The 19077-nt window shown below is 41.2% G+C and overlaps 1 protein-coding gene and 1 pseudogene across 4 annotated transcripts in view; one reads left to right on the top strand and one right to left on the bottom strand.

The window, feature by feature from the left end:
• ARHGEF3 (Rho guanine nucleotide exchange factor 3) overlaps nucleotides 1–19077 on the top strand; it is a 304041-nt gene that overhangs the window by 201408 nt on the left and 83556 nt on the right. The window lies entirely within an intron of this gene.
• LOC142875124 (uncharacterized) lies at nucleotides 9439–9502 on the bottom strand (annotated as a pseudogene).

Here is a 19077-nt window from a genome sequence, read left to right as displayed (position 1 = left end):
CTTTGCCATGAAGCTTTAAATAATTGTCATGCAGTAAGTGCTTACCATGTGCCAGGTACTCTGCTTGTTGTTTTCATTTCCTTTTCTTACAGATCTTGACAATGACCTTGAAAGGTAAATCTTATTATCTTCATTTTGCAAATGACGAGTCTGAGATTCAGAGATGTTGTTTAATGAGTCCAAGGCCACACAGCTATGAGTCAAGATTCTGCCTGACTCTATGGCCTATTTATTTGCCATCACACCAGGAATTATGGAACCAATGCCTTGCTCAGTTGCCATTTGTGTATTATTTTTCCTGAAATCAGTGGCAGTTTTTCTAGAAGTCAGAAGGGGAAGAACTTAAAGTGAAACTTCTTCTTGTGTATCCTTGCTATCTAAGAAAAAGTGTTAAAGAAGAGATAAAGGTTGAATTGCATGATGATTTCACCTTTAACATACAAAATACATATCCACATTATGGAATACAATGTAGCAGTAAGAACAAGGAAGAGAAAGAAAGAAACAAAGGTCTAGGATGAAAATATTGCCAAAACATATTGTTAGATTTTAAAAAACAAGTTATAGAAATTTAAGTTTGATATCATTTGCATGCTAAACTAAGCCACCACAAAGCAATTCCATTTATTTTTCAAAGATATATAGATGCATAGAAAGAGGTCTGGAATCCTAAATTCATTAAAATGTTTCCTTCTGAAGAGAGAGCCTGCTATTGGTCCCAGTGGCTGTTTTGGGGGGGGGGGGACCTTAACATTCTAAGTGTTTACAAGGATAAAGTATTCATTCTTGCTTGCGTAATTAGAAGTTATTTTTTTAAAAAGTAAAATATGGAGCATAAAGCCAGCCCACCTCATGACTAGCCACAGCTAAACGTTGTAGTTATTTATAAGTCATTTTAACAGTAAAGAAAAAGGATGAACTAAAATACTATGTCACCAAGAGAACTTTTTCCTACGGAGATTTCTAAGCCAGCTGGGGCTTTGTTGTCTGGCCATTGTCTGACCGGGCACTTGCTCAGGCACCAGGTGTGGCCACCCTGGGCAGAGTTCCGTGATGAGCCTTGATGGGCCATGGTGGGGACAAAGGGAGGAGCGAGTTCTGTCTCCTTCCAGACGTCTCTGCTGTCCATCACTTCACCTTACGTTGGGTCGTCTTCCAGGGCTAGATGATGGTGTGTGGCATGGCAGGAGGTGAGGGGGTAGTTGATGGAGTAGAGGGGCAAGAAAATAAACTCTTCTTTGAAGGTAAAGGCTTTGGATTCTAGACATCTGCTAGGGATCATTTAATGTCCAGGCAGATTAAGTTAGTTGGGTATTAGTCTAAGGAGACAGACAGGGACTCCATCCCCTGGTGGGTCAAATCACTTAATTCGGCCGGGCATGATGGCTCACACCTATGATCCTAGCACTCTGGGAGGCCGAGGAGGGTGGATTGTTCAAGGTCAGCAGTTCAAAACCAGCCTCAGCAGGAGTGAGACCCCATCTCTACTATAAATAGAAAGAAATTAATTGGCCAACTAATATATATAGAAAAAATTAGCCAGGCATTGTGGCGCATGTCTGTAGTCCCAGCTACTCGGGAGGCTGAGGCAGCAGGATTGCTTGAGCTCAGGAGTTTGAGGTTGCTGTGAGCCAGGCTGACGCCACGGCACTCACTCTAGCCTGGGCAACAAAGCAAGACTCTGTCTCAAAAAAAAAAAAAAAAATCACTTAATTCTTAGGAGAAATGGTATGAGAGTGCTTAACTATTTTTCTAGCTCTTGGAAAAAGATGCAAAATTAGCCAGGTCCCTAGCAGTAAGATCCAAGATAGATCTGCTAGTTGCATTGTATAGTTTTTTCTAACTTGCATTAAAATAAATATAAAAATATAAAAAAATTATTTTTATACATAATAAAAATATACTTATCCACATATATCTTAAAATTTCATTTGATTAGTGGTAGTACATGGGGAAACACTGCCAGAAATGTGATGAGCTTCAGCTTTCAGGAGGTACTGGGTTCAAATCCTGCCTCCACAACCAACTTGGTAACCAGAGGGCTTAACCTTCTTAGCCTCAATTTCCTCTCTTCAAAGTGGGCTTACTTTGTTCCTACCTCATAGGGCAGTTGTATTAAATATTACCTAAGCTAATGTCTATAAAGCATAATATGTAGTACCTATAAAATGTTAGCAAAAGAAAAAGATCTTTTGAAACTATAAAACAAATGCCAAGACCATGATTAAATAAATATAACCTCTGTAAAATGTACTGCCATCTTTTAGTGATGGTTTAGTGCTTAACTTCTTGTTTTGGAAATTTGTATGTGTATGTGAGTTTTTTCCCCTAAGCTATTCCCTTTTGGTTCCTTTTTATTCACACTTTGGCTGTAATTCATAGAATTACCTATTGCAAATCAATCTGATGGCTGAAAAAGGTAAAGCACAGAATCAAAGTGATTATATAGCTACTCCGAAATGCACAGAATCACACCCAAGAATTTTTCTAATTAAATGGTCTTTGTGGGAGAGAGGTCTCTGAGTATGAAACTATGTAACTAAAGCCTTGACAACATCTCATCAGATTGTGGGTGCTTATATTTAAATTTTGTTTCAAATACATCTGCTCTGGCCCTTACTGCTTACCAGGTTAACTGTGTACACGGCAAAGCAAGTTTGTTCAGCTACTCAGCTTGTAAGTGACTGCCTTGGTGGAGAAGGTGGGAGTGTGGCCTGTGCAGAGTTGATGGCAGCTAATTGGGTAAGTTGAGTCTAAATGGAGGACATCTAAGATTTCACGTAGCACCAACAAACAAGAGTATGTGCTGTAGCTGAAAAGGGGATTTGGCTGGAGAAGCTCACCTGATACAAAGCCAGTAAATTCTTGCCACCTCTTTAGAATTCCTGCCTGATTAGCTGGTGGCATTAACTCGAGCTTTTCCTGCCATTGCTACTTTAGGGAAAGATTCAAGCCAAGGTTGATCCTTCATCTCTCTCTTGCACTGAGTTGTCACAGTGGGCATATCTGGAGATCTTAATAATTTGTCATTCAGTTTTTCCCTGAACTGGATTAGTACAGATGATGGGCAGTAGGTACTCATGTATTTGTGGCAAAGAGAAGGGGGTTTCTACACTTTTGCACCCCAGAGTGCTCCTTTGAGTATTCCGAAGATTGGGTAGATATATTCTGGGGCTAAAGTCTTCGTTTGGCATTGCCTACCTGTGTGTATGTTAATGACAGGAACTTTGCTGTGTAGATGTTACAGTTTTTTTGTTTTTTTTTTTGAGACAGAGTCTCGCTTGTTGCCCAGGCTAGAGTGAGTGCCGTGGCGTCAGCCTAGCTCACAGCAACCTCAATCTCCTGGGCTCAAGCAATCCTCCTGCCTCAGCCTCCCAAGTAGCTGGGACTACAGGCATGCACCACCATGCCCGGCTAATTTTATATATATATACATTAGTTGGCCAATTAATTTCTTTCTATTTATAGTAGAGACGGGGTCTCGCTCTTGCTCAAGCTGGTTTCGAACTCCTGACCTCGAGCAATCCGCCCGCCTCAGCCTCCCAGAGTGCTAGGATTACAGGCGTGAGCCACCGCACCCGGCCAGGCAATTTTTTTTTTAAAGTAACAATTTCTAGGATGTTGCTTTACTAAATTTCATGGTTAGGGAGATTTATTGGGATAGAAAAGGTTTTCAAAAACTGTAACATCAGCCGGGTGCGGTGGCTCACGCCTGTAATCCTAGCACTCTGGGAGGCCGAGGCGGGCGGATTGCTCAAGGTCAGGAGTTCAAAACCAGCCTGAGCAACAGCGAGACCCCGTCTCTACTATAAATAGAAAGAAATTAATTGGCCAACTGATATATATATATAAAATTAGCCGGGCATGGTGGCGCATGCCTGTAGTCCCAGCTACTCGGGAGGCTGAGGCAGAAGGATCGCTCGAGCCCAGGAGTTTGAGGTTGCTGTGAGCTAGGCTGACGCCATGGCACTCACTCTAGCCTGGACAACAAAGCGAGACTCGGGCTCAAAAAAAAAAAAAAAAAAAATTGCCTTTATGTAATAAAAGAAATGAAAAAAGAATTTAAAATGTTTTTGAATCAATAGTATTAATTTTATAATATATATCAGTGGGCAAATTTTCAAATGCACTCCTGGTTGCTGTCTCAGCCGTTCAGAAATAGGATCTGTCTTCTCAGTTTTAACATGAGGTCATAGAAGAGGTGCCCACGATGTGAGTCAGGACAAAGCTGGGCTTCCATCTTGATGTCACAGACTTAGCGACTGTTTATGGTGCTCACTCACGGCACTGCGCTGAATCCCTCGGCAAACACGCATTTCCAACCTCTTGTGAGAGATGACATATAAATAATGAGCTATCGCTCAGGGAATGTGTATTATATCAGGGATATTTTAAAAAGCAGATGTTTGATGGGAACGTACTTGGAGCCTCAACCTTCTTGTCTGTAAAGTGTGGGAAATGGACAAATCTCTGTCTGCTCCTTTCCAACTTTGAAGCTCTGGGAGCCCATAGAAATGCAGGCCACCTCTTGTCCTAGAACCATTTGTTTTGCATGATCATCGAATAGTAAATACACTGTTGGACACGTAAATATTTACAGCTCCCTGGCTGAGGGTATTCTTTCCTGTTGTTGACCATTGTAGGCTGGCTGTCCAAGGCACTGCATGCACTTTTTCATTGAGTTTAGCACAGAAACTGTGAACCTGTCATTTGAAGAATGTCTGTGATGGTCTTAAAAAGTAACCTCTTGGCCAGGCGCGGTGGCTCCTGCCTGTAATCCTGGCACTCTGGGAGGCCGAGGCGGGCGGATTGCTCGAGGTCAGGAGTTCGAAACCAGCCTGAGCAAGAGCGAGACCCCGTCTCTACTATAAATAGAAAGAAATTAATTGGCCAACTAATATATATATAGAAAAAATTAGCTGGGCATGGTGGTGCATGCCTGTAGTCCCAGCTACTCGGGAGGCTGAAGCAGGAGGATTGCTTGAGCCCAGGAGTTTGAGGTTGCTGTGAGCTAGGCTGACGCCACGGCACTCACTCTAGCCTGGGCAACAAAGCGAGACTCTGTCTCAAATAAAAAAAAAAAAGTAACCTCTTTGCCTCAAAGTGCTAAAAATATCCACCTTAGAACAAGGTGGGCTGTCAGAGCTTCGTCTCATCCCCCACTTCCTCTAGCAACTTGAAAGAAAATGCAGAGGATGACACACTGCCAAGATGAAGTAATGCCTGGTGTCTGGTGGCTGAAGTCATCTCCAAGAGGCTTCCTGTCAGATGAAACATTTCTGGGCCTGAGAGCACCAGGATCCTGCTGGGTTGTACCACTTTTTTTCCCCAGATTTTGCAACCCTAGGAACCAGGCTCACTTTTACTCCGCTGAGTAAAAAGAGAGGTCACTCCCTTTCTCAGGGAGTTATGGGGTAAATGTGATCTTGTGCTATGAGTTATCAGATTCTAAATGAGGGTAGCGTCGCTATCTAGGGTTAAAATGCAACGATGAGCTTCTAATCTCCTTGGGATTTGGGGAGAGGGTGCAGAGTGTAGAAGATTTGATTAGATAACCAAGACACTTCATTGTTCTTTGTTTTGTGATTTTATATTTTCAATAAACTTTAATTTTGGAATAATTTTAGATTTACAGAAAAGTTGCAAAGATAGTACAGAGAGTTCCTGTATACCCTTCACCCAGCTTCCCCTGATGTTAACATCTCATATAACCAAGGTACATTTGTCAAAATCAAGAAAGTAAACATTGGTATAGTACTGCTAAGGAAATGGCAGACTAGCTGGACTTCACCACACAGTCTTCTTTGAAAACTGAAATTTTAAAAACAACTAATGCCCCCCACACACACACACACCAATGCACAAATATAAATGTATACTCCAACCTTTAAAATGTTTACATGCATATGCACAAGTTGCTTTTATGTAAATGGCTGTTATGTTCTCCTGCCTTTTGAGACAGGTTATACAAATTCTCATTTGCCTTTTTTGGATTACTCACAGTGACCGTGCATCATTATACTTTGCTATAGTTTGTTGATCTCTCGGTGTTTTAGGGCTGTTTGACCCCAGGAATTTGTGCTTTCTGAGTTTTTGTAGCACTTCTCTCATTACTCTCTCTCAAACAACTGCCAGCTGCTGTTTCTCTCTGCCGTCAGCATGTCTGTCTGCGGCAGACCTCCGTCCCACGTCTAAGCTGCAGCCGCTGGCCTGTTAAGGTGTTCTAACTGTGTACTGGGCTTCTTAGAATCATGGAAGGAAAAGTACCTGTAGATGAGGTACTTGGACAACATTACTGGGTAGATTTTATATTTTTTCAAAAGTCCTTTTATCATCTCATTTCCCAGTTTTTGACCAGATTTTGATTTAAAACAATGGAAAGTGAAATGATGATGTAAGTAATAGAATTAGATTTTAATAGCTAAATATATGGGAATGAATATCTGTCTTAGGTAGAGATTTGTGCCCTCAAAATTCACCCTAGGCGAGGCATCATGGCTCATTCCTGTAATCCTAGCACTCTGGGAGGCTGAGGCAGGAGGATCACTTGAGGTCAGGAGTTCAAGACCAGCCTCAGCAAGAGCAAGACCCCATCTCTACTTAAAATAGAAAGAAACTAGCCTGACAACTAAAAATAGAAAAAATTAGCTGGGCATGGTGGTGCATACCTGTAGTCCCCACTACTTGGGAGGCTGAGGCAGGAGGATCGCTTGAGCCCAGGAGTTTGAGGTTGCTGTGAGCGAGGCTGATGCCATGGCACTCTAGCCCAAGCAACAGAGTGAGACTGTGTCTCAAAAAAAAAAAGAAAAATTCACCCTAGTTTTATGTTCTTCCAATGTATTTAAATTATCTTTTAACTCTAAACATTTATCTATGTAAAATTTTAAACTATTTTCCCCCACAGTGTTTTTTATGCTTTACAAAAAAAAATTTTCATTGTAGAAAAGTTGGGAAATATAGATTAGAAGGGTTTTTTTCTATACCATCATTTTTAAAGGCTACATAATATTATGTTTATCACTGTATTTAGCCCATAGAGCATGATATTTAAGCTGTTTCTGTCTCTTAGAAACAGACATTGCCCTGTGATGGCGAGTCTGCCTTTGCATTCAGTTTACTTTTGCACACATCCAAGAGGCTGTATTCTCAGGACTGGAATTACTGAGCCAAAAACATCCACTTGGATGGTTCTTAATGGCCATTTTGATGGTTCTTAATGGCCAATGTGTTAGAAATATGGGGTTTTCTGGCTGCTGAAGGAAGCTTAGAACCCTGAAGTTCTAGAGCGGAGCTGTCCAAGTGGTGGTGTGTGCACGATAGCAAAGGAAACAGCCCTGGCTTGACCAGAATCGCTGGTCTTTTATTCATGCTGGGGTGGATTCCAACAGTCAGAAATAAGCATTTTCAGGCGACTTACTGGCTCCGGGGAGGAAACCGTTTGTTAGGACCTGTTGCAGGTTGTTGTGACCTCACCGCTGGAGGCCATGGCCTTGGGCTGCTGGTGTGCGCAGGGGCAGGTGCCCACAGGCCTGCTGCGCTCAGCATGTCCCGACCTCCAGCTCCACGCAGCTTCGCACAGCAGCCTGTCCCACGCGCGGCGGCCTGTCCCACGCGCGGCGGCCTGTCCCACGCGCGGCGGCCTGTCCCACGCGCGGCGGCCTGTCCCACGCGCGGCGGCCTGTCCCACGCGCGGCCGTCCTCTTCAGCTCCCATTAGTGATTATTGGACCATCTTTTATCTTCGTGTTTTCCACCGGATGGACTGTCAGGCAAAGCTTCTTGGCAAGTTTCTAGCCAATTAAAGATGGAAAACTAATTCCACTGAGCAGTCAATTCCAGTTATCTCAGCTGGTGGGATCGTGGCGTTAATGCCTTGCCACAAGGCAAGGGTTAGATCCCACACGAACTCAGTCCACGTGCTTTCTCAGAGTGTGGTAGCAGAGTGGAAAATGTCTGGAGTGTTTGCTTGCTCCCTCTTTTTATTATTTAGATGCTTTTCTAGGACATAAAAGCCACCATTCTTTTTAAGTAACAATTGAGCATCAGTCTTTTCAAAAGCTAAAAAGACGTTTTCTGAACCTTCTCTCTCTGATCCTGACTCTTCACTTTCTTGAGGAAACCATTTGTTTATCAAATAAAGTCTACTTTCTGCAGGTTCTGCATCTTCAAAACCATGAATCCATGCCATGTATTTGGAGCATGGCCCTTATGGGAGAGAGCAAAGTGAAGACTGCGTAATGCAGACCTGCTCCGTCACATCGTCCCGGCCCCACGGCCTTGTCTGATCGTCTTAGAGGAGTCTTAGAACTGGTTTGTGTCTTTCAGAATGTGACAAAACAAGAAAAAATCCAGGTAGGCAGGGAATGGATTGAAAACACATTGTCATCCCAGGCAGAAGATTATAGGGACTGAGTGAATGAGTCATTGAATAAATAAATCACTGAATGAATGAATGAGGCAGCTAATTAGAATAATTAGAATAATAAATAATAATGGTGGGATTTATGATGTTTAGAACTATAATGTTTCAGAACCATCCTGTAACTTAAAATGTTTCCCCAACTATGTTCCATTTTCCAAAGAATAGTAATAGATTGAAGTTAGTGGAACATTTGTGTGCACAATGAAACTATGAAGGAGCCTTAAAAACAGCTATACTAAAGCTGGCTTTCTTCTTTAAAAGAAAGAGATGGCCTTTATTCCTTTAGGAGGTTTTCATCAACTATTGGTAAAATGAAAACATCTGTTTTTCAACCTGTTTCTTCCTAAAATCAGTAACTTGGCCTCATGGGGAGTTATCTTTGAAGGCTGAGAGGCCGGGAGCGATAAGGCAGCTTGCCTTAATCAAATGAGAACGGGATGCCTTTGCCTGCTGAATTGTGTCAGGGAGGTCATTTTTGCTACAGAAACCCTCATGCTAAACAAACACCAACAGTTTTCCTAAGAGACATGATTTTTCTACCTTTTGGGAAACTGAGGAAACAAAGACTTAACTTATTTCTTGACTCTCTGAGACATCTTTTTTCCAGAGGAAGTCTGTGTGGAGGTGCATGATTCAGTTTTTTAATTCTTTCTTCCAAGAGGTCAGGGGTGGACTATGGGTGACTCAGCCACAGGGCACTTTATTTATCAGGCCCCATTTTAGCTATCTGGCCTGGAGTGTGCTAGACCTTATGGGTCATTTTCTGTGTCATATGAAAAGGGGGAGAGGAGTGGTATGTTTTATTTTTTTATTTTTATTTTTTTTATATACATATCAGTTGGCCAATTAATTTATTTCTATTTATAGTAGAGACGGGGTCTCGCTCTTGCTCAGGCTGGTTTTGAACTCCTGACCTTGAGCAATCCGCCCGCCTCGGCCTCCCAGAGAGCTAGGATTACAGGCGTGAGCCACCGCGCCCGGCCATTTTTTTTTTTTTTATTTTTTTTTATTTTTTTTAGGGGCCATGCTAATCTTCTCTGTATCGTTCCAATTTTAGTATATGTGCTGCCGAAGCGAGCACGGTATGTTTTAATTTAAGCCTTTCTGCTAAAGCTAAAGAGTTCTTTCAAGGGAGCAATATGGCCCTTCCATGTGGCTTAGACCTTCGAAATTGGAACCAGCAATTAATTAAACAATGAGATAATACCTGAATTAATGCTTTTATTTAACATTTAGCACATCTTATAATTGTTTAATTTCAATGCATGAAATAGAGGTATACACATGCTTTAAAAAAGCCTAACATTAAAATTGTGGGCCACGCACAGTGGCTTATGCCTGTAATCTTAACACTCTGGAAGGCTGAGCTGGGAGGATCACTTGAGGCCAGGAGTTCAAGACTAGCCTGAGCAAAAGCAAGACACCATCTCTACTAAAAATAGAAAAAATTAGCTGAGAGTGTTGGTGTATGCCTGTGGTCCCAGCTACTCAGGAAGCTGAGCAAGAGGATCGCTTGAGCCCAGGAGTTGGAGGCTGCAGTGAGCTATGATGACGCCACGGCACTCTAGCCTGCACAACAGAGAGAGACTCTGTCTCAAAAAAAAAAATTGTAAACACACAAAAACCCCAGAAAATTTAGGGAATTTATATTCAGAATACTTTTAGGTAAGGATTCACCACAGTTTGTCCTTAAATAAAAAGCACACTAATGCACTTATTTTTCATATTTCAAACTTTTATTTATTTATTTATTTTTTGAGATAGTCTCATTCTGTCCCCTGGACTAGAGTGCTGTGGTATCATGATAGCTCACTGCAACCTCAAACTACTAGGCTTAAGTGATTCTTCTGCCTCAGTCTCCCCAATAGCTAGGATTACAGGCATGAGCCACCATGCCTGGCCTTAAACTTTCATTTCTTTGTTATGCTAGCATTACATGGATATCGCAGAAAATTATAAAATATAGGTGAACTTAAGGAAAGACTGTTAAATCATAATTTTACTATCCAGAGAGCTACTTTTTATATTTTGGAGTATAGCCCTCCTGAATATAATCACATGCACACACAAATTTATGACATGATGCACAGATACTGTTTTGTGGCTTGTTTTAATCTGATACATAAGAATATTGTTCTTATTCATATATATATACCTGGACCTTATTATCCTTAATATCTATTAATATCTAGTATTGGAATGTTCAACTGGGACATAACTTTATTTAATTCATCCACCATTGTTGGAGATATAACTTGCTTCCTGTTTTTCTTACTATTTAACATAAACTTCATCTTTTTACAATAATGATACCCACTTTCTACTTTATATCCAGTGCAATGTGAAGCATTTTCCATGTGATATCTCTTTTTTTACTTAATTGAGGTAAAATTCACATAATATTAACCGTTTAAAGTATACAATTCTGAGGAATCTAATATATTCACAATGTTGTGCAATCATCACTTCTATCTGGTTCCAAACCTATCACCCCAAAGGGAAACCCTATACACATTAAGCAATTACTCCCCTACTCCCAGTCCTGGCAACCACTAATTCAGTTTCTGTCTCTGTGGATTTACCTCTCCTGGATATTTTATATAAATGGAGTCACATGACATGTGACCTTTAGCATAACATGTCTTTTAGTCCTCACAAGCACTTGAGGTAACACCAGGAAAATGGAAGAACTTGCTGCAGTTCCCAGAGGTACCACCCAGCAAAACCAGAATTTGAACCCTGTTCTCTCTGATCTTAAAGCCTCATTCTGTACCACTATTCCACACTCTCTCCCCATGGTCTATAGACTCTCTGTCGTATAAAAGTGCAAACTCTTTTCTTAGCCTGTTTACTTTAGTGATGGGATTATGAGATTGGTCCTTTTGTGCTTCTCACTTGTTAAAGGGGAATACAGTGGTTCTTACATCTATCAGCATCACCTGAAAGACTTGAAGCATTTCTGATTCAGGTTGGGATGAGGCCCAAGAATGTGCATTCCTCACGAGTTCAAAGATGATACTGCTGCTGTCCTGGGAGCAAACTTTGGGAGTCACTGTTCTGACAGGTGTAATGCAGAAGAATTAGACCTCATGGTTGGAAAGCTTGCAATGACACTTAAGAATATTGAAAATTCAGAAAAATTGAATAGTTACTCAGCTTGGTGAACATGCGGGCATGATATACATCGAAGGCTCAGGAGTCTCCTGAAGTGTGACCCAAAGTTGCATTTCATTTTACAAATATATATTTAAAAAAATAACAGAACATCTGATAAGACTGCAAATGTGCATATTCTGTGATCCTGCATTATAAATATAAGTTTGAGCCTTAGAAAACTAAGCTCATTAATGCAAAAGGAGGTGTGTACAAGTAAGTGCCTCAAATTTTTACCAGTTAAAAAAAAAGAGAAAGAAAGAAAAGATGTAAATACTCATAAATAAGAGAATAGATAGATAAAATGTGACGCAAGAAAGGGCGGATACAGTTAAACTTTGAACAAGATCTATGTAAAACAACATGGAGGGAACTCAAAAACAATGCTAAATGGAGAAAATATTTAGTTTTACACTCAGAAAACAATACTACACACTATTTATGGGTACCTGGAATAAATATAGAGATAAAAAGTGATCATTTCAAAAGAAGATATACAAATGGCCAGTAAAAACATGAAAAGATGCTTGACATCAATTGTCATTACCAAATCTAAACCACAATGATATACTACTTTATACCCATGACCATGCCTATTATAAAGGGGACAAGGAAATGGAAAAGAACAAGTGTAAACAAGGATGTGGAGAAAATGGAACCCTTATATACTACTTGTGGAAATTTAAATAGTGCAACTGCTATGGAAAAGAGTTGGGTAGTTCCTCAAAAAATTAAACATAGAGGTACCATATTACACAGCAGTTCCACTCATAGATATATACCTAAATGAATTCAAAACAGATACTCAAACAAATACTTGCCCATGGATGTTTACAGCAGCACTATTCATAATAACCAAAAAGTAGAAAGAACCCAAATGTCCATCAACTAATGAATGGATAAACAAAATGTCAATAACCAAACAAGGGAATATTATTCAGCCATAATAAGGAATGAATACCAATACATACTACAACATGGTTGAAACTTAGAAAAATTATGTTAAGTGAAAGAAATGAGATACATCTCACTATTGGGTATTTATCCAAAGGAAAAAAAGTCATTTTATCAAAAAGACATGTGCACTCAGATGTTTATAGAAGCACAATTCACAATGGCAAAGATGTGGAAACAACCCAAGTTCTCATCAATAAATGAGTGGATTAATAAAATGAGGTATATGTATACTGTGGAATACTACTCAGCCATAAAAAATGCCTTTTGTAACAACCTGGATGGAACTGGAGATTATTCTTCTAAGTGAAGTATTGCAAGGATAGAAAAACAAATACCATATGTACTCACTATTAAATTGCAACTAATCGATCAACACCCATGTACACATATGGTAGTAAAACTCAATGGAAACCAAGCAGGTTGGGGGGCAGGTCAATATGCACCTAACATGTACAATGCACACTATCTTGGTGATGGGCAAACTTACAACTTTGACTCAAAGTGCACAAAAGCAAATCATGTAACCAAAACATTTATATCCTCCTAATATTCTGAAATTTCTTTTAACAAAGTGAGATACACTACAAAGCTGTAGTAATTAAATCAATCTGGTATTGGCACAAAAATAGGAATATTGACTAGTGGAACAGATCTGAGAATCCTGATATAAAACCATCCTCATATAGCCATCTAATCTTTGACAAAGCAGACAAAAACATACACTGGGGAAAAGAATCCCTTTTCAATAAATGGTGCTGGGAAAACTGGATAGCCACCTGTAGAAGGCTAAAGCAGGACCCACACCTTTCACCTCTCACAAAAATCAACTCACACTGGATAACAGACTTAAACCTAAGGTATGAAACTATTAGAATTCTAGAGGAAAATATTGGAAACACTCTCCTAGACATTGGACTAGGCAAAGAATTTATGAAGAAGTCCCCAAAGGCAATCACAGCAGCAAAAAAAAAAAAAAAAGTGAGCAAAGGACTTGAACAGAAACTTTTCTAAAGAAGACAGAAGAATGGCCAACAAACATATGAAAAATTGCTCACCATCTCTAATCATCAGGGAAATGCAAATCAAAAAAGTCTCCAAACAATAGATGCTGGCGTGGATGCGGAGAGAGAGGAACACTCCTACACTGCTGGTGGGACTGCAAACTAGTTCAACCTCTGTAGAAAGCAATATGGAGATCCCTTAAAGCAATACAAGTGAATCTACCATTTGATCCAGCAATCCCATTGCTGGGCATCTACCCAAAAGATCCAATGACACTCTACAAAAAAGACACCTGCACTCGAATGTTTATAGCAGCACAATTCATAATTGCAAGGCTGTGGAAACAGCCCAAGTGCCCATCAATCCAAGAATGGATTAATAAAATGTGGTATATGTATACCATGGAGTACTATTCAGCTCTAAGAAATGGTGATATAGCACATCTTATATTTTCCTGGTTAGAGCTGGAACTTATTCTACTAATTGAAGTATCCCAAGAATGGAAAAACAAGCACCACATATACTCACCAGCAAACTGGTATAAACCGAGCAGCACCTAAGTGGACACATAGGTACTACAGTAATAGGGTATTGGGCAGGGGCGAGGGGGGCGGGTATATACATACATAATGAGTGAGATGTGCACCATCTGGGGGATGGTCATGCTGGAGACTTAGACTTGTGGGGAGAGGGGGGGAATGGGCATTTATTGAAACCTTAAAATCTGTACCCCCATAATAAGCCGAAATTTAAAAAAATAAGACAAAAATAAGTGAGATACAAAGGGTCATATATTGTTTGAATCCATTTACATGATGGAATAAATGTCCAGCATAGGCAAATCCATAAAGACAGAAAGTAGATTAGTGGTTGTCAGGGACTGGGGGGAGGGGAGATTTGGAGTGTCTTTTTGGATAATGAAGATTTTCTGGAATTAGATAATGGTGATGGCTACACAACATTGTGAATATACTAATCACCACTGAATTGTATACTTTAAAATGGTTAAAATGACACATTTTATGTTATATGAATTTTTTCTTAATAAAAAGTTTTTTGTAATGATAAATGGACTGGTAGGTTACATACCTAATTCATGCTAATAGTTGCCACTGGGGGTGGCTAAAGGTGGATGTGGGACTGAGGGGGTAGCTAGGGGAGATGTTAGCTTTCTGATACTATTTTACTTCTTTTGTCTATTAAATAAAAGCACTGGAAGCAAATTTAACAAAATGTTGAGTAGTTAATCCTGGATGTGGGAATGTCAATATTTGTTATATGACCTATAACATTTGCTATGATTTTTTAAGTTTAAAAAAAAATAAATCACAGCAGATGCAAATGTCCTGGGTAGAGCTGAAATGGGGCCAGGTTGAAAAGGGCTGCCTTCTTGTCACGCTCAGACCTCTGCCTGCTTCCTATGACCCCACTGGATCCTGGGCCCCCTAGTTTGTGTACTCTTTCTGAACATCCTCCACTGGCCCCTCTTGACCAAAGTCGTCATTACACTCCTGATGCAGCAGGAATGTCAAAGTTCTTAATTTCCCGGTAACTCACCACCAGACCGTTGCCCTCCTGAATCCTCTCTGAGTCTGGACACAAGTCTGCTAGAGAGCCCCTGCTGCCAGGCTTACTTAGAGGTCGCTCAAGTTTAGGTCCACAAAAAAAAACACAAAAAAAAACCAGAAGAGAGCTGTTTTTGCTTCTGTGTTAATGGTGACTGGTTAACTTGGAACTGGAACAGAAAACCTTGACCTTTTTAAAAATGCTGATTATTTCTTCTGAATGTACACACAGTGTGCTGGGGAAGAGATCGTCTATGATTACCAGGTCTGATGATAACCGAATGACAGAGGAGAACTACAGACTTCTTGTCTAGTTGTCTCTTCTATGTGTCAGCAAACAATGGCCAAGCCTGGCCCACTGTATGTTTTTATAAATAAAGTTTTATTGGAACACAACCACACTCTTAAATTCACTATTGGCTGCTTTTGTATTGCATTAGCAGAGTTGAATAGTTGCAACAGAGACCACATGGCCCACAAAGCCTTAAATAATTATAATAATTTCACTTTACTGGAAAAGTTTGCCAACCCTTGGTTGTGGTTAAGAACATGGGCTCTTAACTCCAAATACCCTTGGAAGGTAGTTATGAAACATGGAAGACCTTCTAATCTTCTTATTTTGGAGTAAAGATGACACTGAAATGCACAGAAAGGAGGTGAAAAGTCAGGGTCACCAGGGCCGATCACCGCATGGGGGTTAAGATGTGTGGACTCTGGAGTTAAAGGCCACTTGCTAGCCATGTGGCCTTGGGTGTGTTATTAAAGATTGCAGAGCTGTTGCCTCATTTCTGAAAGTGTTCTTGAGGAGAGTAAATGAGATAACTCAGTTATTTCATCAGTAAATGTTTATTGGACTCCATTCTGTGCTGGCACTGTTTGAGGGTCTGGTGACAAAGCAGCAAACATGAGGGACAAGATCTCTGCCTTCACGGAGCTTGCAGCCTGGATGAGGGGCAGTAAATAACAGAAAATCAACAAAGACACAGCCCGGTCTGGAGATGGCTGGGGCTGGGGCATGGGGAGGGGACAGGAGTGGGGAGACCAGGAAGAGGTGGGAGTTGAGGACCTGCCATAGCTGGGAGGTCAAGGAAGCTCTGAGGAAGGGTCTTTGGAGCTGATGCTTCAGTGACAAGTAGGAGCCAGTCCTACGGAGATTTAGAAGCAGAGGAAACAGCCGGAACAAGCATCCCGGCCTGGTACTAGGTTACGGGGACGGCAGTTAAGGAAGCTATGTGGAGCACGGTGGGTGAGGAGGAGAGAAGCAGGAGGTGAGGTCTGAGAGTCAGACGGGACTGGATCCCACAGGGCCTCATCTGTCCTGGCAAGGAATTGGGATTTGTGCAGGGGAAGCCAGCAGAGAATTTAGGCAGGAGAATGAGTGCTAAGATCTGAGATAACTGTCTGAGTGATCCTTCTGGCTGCTGTAATGCGGTGAGATTGTCCAGGTGCTATTTGCAGCAAGGAGACCAGTTGCAGGTTATTGCACTAGTCCAGGTGAGAGCTGGTGGCAGCGTGAGCTGGGGTAATGGCAGGCGGGTGAGGTGAAGAGAAATGGGTGGATAAGGTGAAACAGATGGGACCTTCTGGAAGATTAGATTTAATGTGATAATATATAGGAAATACTTAGCACAAGGCCAGGTTATCATCCATCGCCACCACCACCATGACTGTTGGTACCACTGCTGCTGTCTCCACCGCTATCATCACCACCACCATGGCCGTCATCCCCGTGAGAGACAGCGTAGCATCGTGGAGAAGAGTGTGCCCCCAGCCACGCTGCGTGTGCAAGCCCAGCGCTGCTGCTCACAAGCTCTGTGACCATGGGCAGATTGCACCTCCTCTCCGTGTTTCAGTTACCTCCTCAATAAAATGGGGTGATCACAGTATTTTCTTTACAGGACGTTGTGAAGTACCGTAACACACTTGTCAGATAGTAAACCCTAAACGCCGTTCATTGCTGTTATTTGGGGACTGGAATATGGTCCTATACTTGGTAGAGATTTGGTGAACAATGCTAAAATTCTGGCACTTTGTGGATATCCTCCCTAGAGCCTGAAGACAAGTCCCTCTTTGTGGAACCCATCGAATGACGAGGCTGAGGGTGAGGGCTCTCTCCCTGACCTCTGAAACACTGCTGTTGCAGAGACAAGAGCCCACTGTTTGTTAGAACATTTTAGCTGCAGGCTTTTAAATCAGCATTCCAACGATTTAAAGGCAAAGAAAGTATATATTGGAATTTCCACAGAAAAGACTGATGAGGCTCTGTGCCTGTTTTGAAAAGCCCTGTCTGTGGGGGTTGGCAGGGTTGTTCTTGAGGGGCTGTTTCAGCTATGGGCTTTGAACACCCTGGGCCAAATGTGGGGGTGTTGTCTCAGTCATGAGCTGGACAGGCAGGCTGCTGGGAGCGGGGGACCGGCTGCTGGGAGGTGCGAGGCGCCGGCGGTCGCACCCTCGCCCGGAGCCCGGCCGGTTCTCCGCTGCAGACCTGTCTTTGGCAGGTCTTGAGAGAGCAGTTGCTCCGTGGAAAATCTGTCCCGGGGAGCAGCAGCATCTGCTCCTCTGCACCCACAGCTACACGAGAGCCCTCTTGAACCTTTCTGTCTTCTTGGTGATAGAAGGAAGATCAGTAGCAGGACGTGGTAAAGATGTGCTGCAACTCAGATAGACTCTCTCCCTTCCATACCGATGGCAACTTGTACTGCTGGACCAGAGTCAGCTTTTATACCTGAAGGCTAGAATTTTAAAAATTTTGCCAGCTCTGGATACCTTTTCCTACTACTATTTAGTTGGACAAATTCTTTCTTAGCTTTGAAATTAGGAAGAGACGGTATGGCATAGCATAACGAACACCCAGCTTTGGGAGCCAGTCATAGCTAGAATAGAAACTCAGTTTTACCACTTAGCTGCAAGTCACTTAACCACTCTGAGTGTCAGTTTTCTCATCTGTAAAATGGAAATAGTAATACTCATGGTTGTTGTAAATATAACAATGTGTGTAAGATGGGCATATTCCCTAGTGTAGGGACAACATTTCTAACTATGAATCAAAATTAAGAAGCCAGAAAAACCATATTGTTATAAAAATGTTGATGTTTATTTTTGTCTGTTATACTTTACACAGAACTTGCATTCCGAGTACTGCAAGGTCTTAAGGTCAGGTTATATTAATTTAAAAAATTTCCTCTTGAACATCAATGACAGACATTTATTGAGCACTTACTATGTGACAGGTAGTCACTGAGTACGTTCGTGTGCATTTAATCCTCACAACAGCCATGCAGAGTGGATGCTATTGTAATCCCGCATTACAGATGAGGGTTAGGCAGGTGAGGTAGCTTGCCCACACACAAATGAGAAAGTGACAGAGCTGTGATTTAAACCTGGACCACCCAGTGTCCCAGTGTGTGCTCTGAACTCATAAGCACCCAGCTATCTCTTAAAATCTTCATGCAAAATAATTGGCATTGCTCCTTGTGAATGTTTTAATACTAATCCAACTACAGTTGTTCAGACAGGGTTGTTGGTCCTTTGCTTCTTGATTTCCAGGAAGACTTTATATATTATGGAGATTAAATCTTTCTGATATGAGTTGTAAATATATTTTCCCAATTTGTCATTTGTCTTTGCTTATATTTTTGTGGTTGTTTTGTTTGCCATGTAGAAGGGTTTTTTTTTTAACTTCTTATTTTATCTTTTATATTTTATGATGAAAAAATTTATCAATCTTTTCTGGCTTCTGAACTTTGAGTCATAGTTTAAAAAGTCTTCCCTACACTAGGGAACATGCCCATCTTCTTTGTGTATTTTTATGTTTTCATATTTACATTTAAATCTTTGATCCATTTGACATTAATGCTGGAATACAATGTGAAATATGGGGGGGGAGAGTTTGACCAACCCCCGCCCCCACCTTTTAAAACACTTCAAATTACCCTATCCAAATGTGGCTAGAGTTGGTGTATGAAGGGGATTTGGGGTA

The sequence above is a fragment of the Microcebus murinus genome, chromosome 1, assembly GCF_040939455.1.
Source record: "Microcebus murinus isolate Inina chromosome 1, M.murinus_Inina_mat1.0, whole genome shotgun sequence".
NCBI classification, from domain to species: Eukaryota; Metazoa; Chordata; class Mammalia; order Primates; family Cheirogaleidae; genus Microcebus; species Microcebus murinus.
The sequence above is the reverse complement of the archived record's forward strand: the minus strand, read 5'-3'. Positions and strand labels throughout refer to the sequence as shown.